Source organism: Palaemon carinicauda, chromosome 7 (assembly GCF_036898095.1).
Source record: "Palaemon carinicauda isolate YSFRI2023 chromosome 7, ASM3689809v2, whole genome shotgun sequence".
Taxonomy (NCBI): Eukaryota; Metazoa; Arthropoda; class Malacostraca; order Decapoda; family Palaemonidae; genus Palaemon; species Palaemon carinicauda.
Genome location: NC_090731.1, coordinates 93153846 through 93161947, shown reverse-complemented (window position 1 = coordinate 93161947; position 8102 = coordinate 93153846). Strand labels below are relative to the sequence as shown.

Below are 8102 nucleotides of genomic sequence, written 5' to 3'. Positions count from 1 at the left end.
TGAAAACACAGCCCTCAAAAGGATATCGGTAGTTAAATGGCAGGGCAGGATTAGAAATGGAACTATAAGAGAGATTACTCGAGTGCCATATGTGGATTAAATCATGATGAAGGGTAGATGGAGATGGATGAAAATGCTCTTCACACTCCCCAAGAGAGATTAGTTCACCAAACGTTTAATTGGGCTTCACAAGGCACTAGAAGACCCAGACCTACATGGCTGAGGACTATGAAGCGTGAAGTAGATGGTGAATGAAGAAGTATTGAATTAAAAGCTCAAGATAGAGACAACTGGCGAAATCTAACTGAGGTCGTTGCATCAATAGGCGTAGGAGGAGATGATGATGATCAAATAGTAGATTCAAGAAATCGTAAAGTTCATGATTTGGAATTAAAAAAAAAATAACAGAAAATACTGACCATTGGTATTAAGAATGTCATAAATTGCAGCTATAAAATATTCAATCTGTTGGTTACTAAAGAATTCAAATTCGTAAATTAATAAATGAGAAATATTGCGTTCAAAAATAAGCTGCAGACTTTCTTGTTCATTAAGTGTTTCGAGAATGTAAATTTGTCGATTGTTTTGTGTAGAACTGGTGTAAATTGATTGTAAATAATTGTTTGTGTATTATAATTTAGTTACGCTAGGTTTGTTAACAAGTAAACAACTATTCTATTATGTAATGGGCTAGGTCTGGCGAATTTAGCGTTGTAAACCAGTATAAATTTCCTGACTAATGATCCTCTTTCAGGAATTGTTATGTTATGTTAAAACTGTTTGGATAAAACTAGCTAGGACTGGTTTCTATTGTTTGAGTTATTGTAGTCAGTGTTTTCTGTACTATGAAAATCAGTTAGTAAACAACGGTCAGCTGGCAAGGTTCAGTTTGGAAAGTTTAATTCAAAGGTTCAGTAAATACTATATTTCATGTTTTAAAGGCATCCTCCACGAAGTAAATTTATATTATATTGTGTTATATTATTTAGGATTAGTTAGTACTTTAACTGAGGTATTCATGAATTTGGTTTAAATTAGTGTTAAAATGTACGAGAAAATAACTGTAAATAATCTTGTATAAATTTTGCAAAGTTCGATGTAAATGTTTAGAATTTTGTTCAATTAAATGCTTGGTTTTAAAGATTGTTCTAACATTTGTGTTTGCGTAGACCAGTCTTTGATAAGAATTTATGCGTGTTTTGACAGTTAATTTATTAAAAGATTAATCTTTTTGATTGCTAGAATTTGAAGATAGTTTAAAGTGGAATTTATTACCATCATTTTATACTAGTTTATAAGTTCAACTTATTGTTTATTAATTGTTTGTTTATATTTCTTTGTAAATTGAATAAAATAGTTGCTTCTTTCATCAACGGCACGCACAATTCGATTTCTGAGAACTACGGAATGTTGAAGATAGAAGATGCGAAGAAAGCACGGCGGTTAGCCAAAACAGTGTTTACCAGATTAAAGTGAATATTGGTCAGATATATAAAATAAAATCAAAGTGCTGAAGTTATAAAGAACTATTACGATAAAGTTAAGGATGCTTTTGAGAAATTAGAAATCAAACATATACGACGATGAAGATTGTGGAACGGAACAGCAATGGTTTACTGAAATATTAAGTGTTTTGTAAATTAGAAGTAGATATGAGGGGATACTCTAAATCTACGGAAAATGGCGATCCAGAGAGTGAAATATTCAAGCGCTAATAGTGAGACAAAACCACACACAGATAGTGAAAAATGCAAGTTGAGAGAAAAAGTGCGCATTAAAAATGGAGAAACCGAAATTACCCAAGTTTGCGGGGGATGAGAGGGAATATGCGATATTAAAGTCTGCCTTTAAGCACAATGCTGAGAGTAATTACACGAAACGGGAGTGTATCACACTTTTAAGAACGTGCTTGTTAGAAAACCCTGCACAGCTCATAAAGGGACTTGGTAATGATTATGATATAGTGTGGGAATATCTAGATTCTGTGTATGGTGATCCCAAGCAAGGGGCAGATGCCATTGTGCAAGAGATCACAAGAGTTAAACCATTACAACCCGGCGAGGACTCTAGGTTTTGTGATCTAACACATCTCGTAAGAAGATCTACAACACACTGAAAGAAGGAAATAGGCAACATGACATGGAGAACTCTCACATGTTAGCCATAATCGAACAAAGGATGTGCGTAGAGGATAGAAAAGTTTGGGCAAGAGAGCTTCATTGTGCAAGTCAAGAGACATCTCTTGGCAGCCTTCTGAAATGAATGGGCTGGGAGATGAAAACGAGGATGAGGGCATCTGGCCCATTAGGTCCATAACTACAACAGTTCCAAAAACAGTACACTTCACGTCAGTAACAAAAGAGTACAGCAATAAATGTTGGTTATGTTAGAATTCAGCTCATTGGACAGATCAGTGTGACAAGTTTAAGAGTATGACAGAAGAACAGCGTCTGGCAAAGGCCAGCGAAAACAATGTTTGCTTTTCTTGTCTTAAAAGGGGGCATAGGGCATCGAATTGCAATAGAAAAAGTCCATGGCCATAAGCTGATTGCAAATACTATCATCACCAATTACTTCATACCAATGCAAAAAAGCCAGCAGATGCATTCAGCATTGGCCATCAGAATGTTAACAGCCCACTCTTACTTACCAGTGCTGACAGCAGAGGCTCTTGGACACAGAGGCGGGAGAGCCGCAAATTCGGGATAGTTTAGCTCAGGAGTTAGGCTTAAAGGGTGAGAAGGCAAGAATAGATATTACCAAAGTTGGCAGAGAAACTGACAAAATGACGACCAAGTCATATACAGTGAAGATGAAGTTGGTTTTTGATGAGTGTTCATTCCATCGAAGCCATTGGCATAACCTGCATTAGCAATGGCACAGAGAAGGTGTCATTAGGTGACGTTGCTATGAAGTTAGGTTTTAAGGCGAATGCATTAGATCTCAAGGAAGGTGGTATTGATATATATTGTTGTGCTGCAAGCAGGCAGCACAACAATGGTTCAACAGTTAGTAGCCAGAAAGACCCCTTTGGGTTGGGTAGTTTTTGGCCCAACAGGCAGCAAAGGTATACCACCACTCCCAGTAAAGGTAATGATTGTTAAAGTGTCTTTCTGACCAAAAGATATTATTGATTTCTGGTCAACACAAGGTATGGGAGTCAGAGGAGACGAGATAAACAGACAGTTAGAAGAGGCAAAGATGAGAGATTTGGCGAAAAAGGTGAACATAACTTGGATCATGTCCTACCCATGGAAGAGGGATCCAAACGACCAACCCAACAATTGGATGCAAGCAGAGAAGCATCTACAAGCAATAGAAAAAAGATTGCAACAAACACCTGAAATAGCTGATATGCATAACCAACAGATGGCAGAAATGGTGGAGTTAGGCTTTAGGAGAGAGTTATCAAAGCAAGAAATGGAAAAGTACACAGGTCCAGTGGATAAAAAGTAAACACTGTCAGGATTGTCTTCAATTCATCAGCCTCATTTAAAGGGCACACTTTAAATGATTATTGGCTCAAGGGACTAGATCTTTTAAACCACTTATTTGGAGTTATTTTGAGATTTCGGGAAAATTCAGTGGCTATATGAGGAGACATCTCCAAGATGTACCACCGAATGAGCATCCCATTGGAAGACCAGCACATACATTGTTTTCTATGGCAAGGCTTAGAAGATGGTCCACCTAAGATATAAGTTAAAATGGTACTGACGTTTGGGAACAAATCGGCAGTTGCTATGGTACAGATTGCTCTACGTAAGACGGTGGAAGAAGCAGAAGTAGAGCATCCTAAGGCATCATTAATTATGAAACAAAATACTTACATGGATGACATCTGTGACTTGGTTACTTCAGAGCAAGAATGCAGACAGATGACAGAGAAATTGATGCAATACTGGAGTCAGGCAGATTCAAGGTAAAAGGGTGGTTATCAAGTTCTGTGCTAGGTTCCTTTGCAGAAGAGGGCAAAGTTTTAGGAGTTGTCTGACAAAGTACTAAAGATGTTTTCTCCTTCAGATTGAAGGAGGCAATTACCAAGTCCCATTGCCAAGATATTTGACCCAGTGGGATTTGCAGCAGCATTCATCATCAGAGCAAAAATAGGTATGCAGAGATTATGGTAAGTAAATGGTTGAGTTTGTTCAGTGAGATGGTTCATTTAGAAAACATCACTTTCCCAAAATGTTTAACTTCAAAGGATGCCAAAGAATCACTTATGATGTGTTTTTTTTTTCAGATATTTCGCAAGATTTATTTGGTGCCTGCACATATCTCGGATGGCAACTCAAAAGTGAGGCATTTGGAGTGAGGTTTGCTGGCACCAAGTCCAGGGTTGCTCCACTCAAGCAGCTCACAATTCCCAAGTTCGAACTTCAAGCCACCGTACTAGCAGTTCGTCTCGCAAAGACGATAGAAGATGAATGCGAATTTCAGACAATTGGAACAAAGTTCTTTGTTGGCAGCCAAATCGTTTTGTCATGGATATGCAGCCAGTTTCAAACCATTTGTGTCAGCCAGAGTTGGAGAGATTCAAAGTCTCTCGGATCCTTCCGAATGGTGTTACGTCCTAGGCACTCACAACGTTGCAGACAACATATCCGGAGGATACCCCTCGAGGAACTATCAGGAAGATGGTGTGGTGGACCAGAATTCTTGCAATGACCACAGACTGAGTGTCCACAAGAGAAAGCCGACATAAACCTGAAAGAAGTTCAGAAAGAAAGACAAAGTCAACATGGTACAAGACACGACAGTGGCCTCAGTGATTGACAGAATGTCTTTTCTAATTGGAATAACATTATAAGACTGAGTGCAAAAATCATGAAGCTACGGTAAATAGTGATCAAGCAACTTCTGGAAGAAACACTTCTAGATATGGGAACCCTATCAGCAGAAGATCTGCAGAAAGTGGAAACATTCTTGGTTCTACAGGCACAAAGGGAGTTGAAGGCTAAAATAAAGCAGGGAGAATTTGCAACACACACCTTTCATAGATGAAAATGGGATCATTAGACTAGGTGGGCGAATTGACAAGGCAAACGTCTCGTGCGACATAAGGCATCCAGCTTTATTGCCTTATGGTCATTGGATTTCTCGACTGATCACAATCAAGGCTCACAGTTTTGATCACTATGGAGTGGCAGCCACAAACGCTAAAGTAAGAGTAAAGTACTGTATCTTCAAAGGCAATGACTTAGCCAAAACTGTGAAACACCAGTGCACATTTTGTCGATACATATGGCCTAAGACATAGGTACAGTTGATGGCTGAACTACCAGACAGACATTTAGAACCCTATACACCACTATTTTACCACACTGCCTGTGATTACTTTGGGCCTATAGGCGTAAAGGTGTCAAGAAATAAAACTGCCAAGCATTATGGAGTCATCTTCACTTATATGAATACAAGCAGCGTTCGCTTGGAATTGTCAGTAAATTATTTAACAATGGAGTTCATGCATATCCTGCAACGGTTTATGTCTATTCCAGGTCATCCCAGAACAATGACCTGGGACAATGGGACCAAGTTTGTGGGAGTAGAGAAAGAGTTGAGGATGATGATCCGAGGTTGGAGTCAGAATGAGCTTAGGGACTTTGGTACTGAGAAAGGCATGACATGGAAATTTACGATGCCAGCAGCACCACACCAAAATGGCCAAACTGAGGCACTGGTCAAAAGCTGAAAGAGAGCTTTGAAAACAGTGATTGGGTCACAAGTGTTGGCAGCATTTGAACTATACACGTTTCGTGGAAGTGGCAAATCTAATGAATTGGCGTCCTATAGGAAGAATACAAACGAGCGATTTCTTACTGGGGAGGGCTTCAACACAGCTCCGCAAGGTCCTCTCAGAGAAATTAATAACCTACGGCATAGAGTAGAGTTCGTTCAGCAAATCATTGACTAATTCTGGAAGAGATGTGCTAGAGACGTCTTACCATCTCTGGTTCCACGCAAAATATGGACTATAAAGCGACAAAACGTAAGAATTGATGACATAGTGGTTATATTAGACAAGGATGCCATCCGATGAAAAATGACTCTAGGAAGAGTAGTAGTATTGAAATAATTATTTTGATTCCATTTTATTTGAAGGTAACCGGGTTTGAACTAGCGGTTGCTTGTTTAGTTTATTGTTGGTGTTTGTTTTCATCATTTTTGGTGTTAAAATTCATTTTGTTCTAGGTTTCTTTATTTTTGGTTATATGTTTGTTCAGTTGTTTTAACTTTTATCTAAGCCAAGGTCATGCTTAAACACTAACACCTTAGTAATAAGTGAATGTATCTATAAAGCAATATCCCTCCCTGACTTGCTGCTTTCAGCAAATTAATAGTAAATGCGATTCCTATTAGGAATCTTGCGTTGTTATCTCCTTTTTACCACTTTATTTATGAACGTTCATATGAGCGTTCTATTTGCCTAACTGGTCCGTGTTGACGTCTGTAAACTGTCGCAGTAGCGAGTTAGTCAACAACTGGTGACCGGAGAAGAAATACCCTACTTTCAAGTGAGAATGAAGAAAGGAACTTAAATTCTCAAACCTTAATATGAAAAGGTTCCTAGCCAAAGTTTTTATGCAGGTAAGAAATTGGTATTGCCTTAATGATTGTACATCATTGAAATGAATTGCATTATCTTATAATTGCGCTAATAACCACCTACCCTGGAGAGGATGGACGAGTTCGAAACGTACGAGGAAGGACAATCACAGGGGATTATGGAAGACCAATAACAAAAATGGCTATACTATGTCCAGTTGAAGGTTATGAGGTCTAGGTCCTCATGGCGATGGCGGGAGGGTGTTATGTGGATAACGTGTAAATTGATTGTAAATAATTGTTTGTGTATTATAATTTAGTTTTGTTAGATCTGTTAACAGTTAAACAACTGTTCTATTATGTAATAGGCTATGTCTGGCGAATTTAGTGTTGTAAACAAGTATAAATTTCCTGACTAATGATCCTCTTTCAGGAATTGTTATGTTATGTTAAAACTGTTTGGATAAAACTAGCTAGGACTGGTTTCTATTGTTTGAGTTATTGTAGTCAGTGTTTTCTGTACTATGAATATCAGTTAGTAAACAACGGTCAGCTGGCAAGGTTCAGTTTGGAAAGGTTAATTCAAAGGTTCAGCAAATATAGCATTCAATGTTTTTAAGGATTCCACCACGAAGTAAGTTTATATTATGTTATGTTGTATTATTTCAGATTATCTAGTCCTTAAATTGAGATGTTTGTGATTTTGGTGCAAATGGTGTTAAAATATACGAAGAAATAACTTGAATGATCTTTTATAAATTTTGCAAAATTCAATGTATATGTTTAGAATTTAGTTTAAATGCTTGGTTTTGAAGATTGTTCTAACATTTGTTTGCTTAGATCAGCCATTGGTAAGAATTTACATGTGTTAATAGTTAATTTATTGATAATTGAATTTGTTTGATTGCAATAATTTGAAGATAAATTGAAGAGGAATTTATCATAATTTTATAAAAGTTTATAAGTTCAACTTATTGTTTATTAATTTTTTGTTTATAATTCTTTGTATATCGATTAGAATAGTTAATATCCGATTTGGAGGTTTTTCTTGCTTCTTTATGAACGGCACAACAATACACACTAGTTATGCAGGGTAATAAGCACAATACCTAAGAATGTATAGCCTACAATAAATTGAACATGTAGGTTTCGTAGTGAGTAGGGTTCCCCTACGTGATAGGACCAGAAATGCAGCCCTGAAATTAAGTGAAGTGTATTGCTTAACCATTGTAGCCATGAGATTCAGGGCCTCTGTAACATGGTTTTTTGGACTTTGCTCCTTATCAAAGCATCGGATGTAGCTGAAAGTTGACATATGTATATTTTACAACCACACACAAAGTTTGTCAGCATTATCAATAATCTAAACCCGATACTTTTGATTTTTATAGAGTAAAAATGATCTAGCCGACGCCATGGCCAGTTATAACGAGCCAAGAGTCGAAAACATTCATTACGTAAGCAATGTAAACACCATTTGACAAAATTTTGCCCCGCCCATCCACCAGACACCCATTCACCTTGTTCTATCGGCTCTGAAACCCATAACAGTCAAG

The 8102-nt window shown here is 37.6% G+C and overlaps 1 long non-coding RNA gene across 1 annotated transcript; it reads left to right on the top strand.

Moving 5' to 3' along the window:
- Positions 1-871: 871 nt before the first annotated feature.
- LOC137643607 (uncharacterized) lies at positions 872-7373 on the top strand. The gene is made up of 3 exons (XR_011045024.1): positions 872-909; positions 4024-4126; positions 4244-7373. It is a non-coding gene; the product is annotated as an uncharacterized lncRNA (long non-coding RNA).
- Positions 7374-8102: the final 729 nt, after the last annotated feature.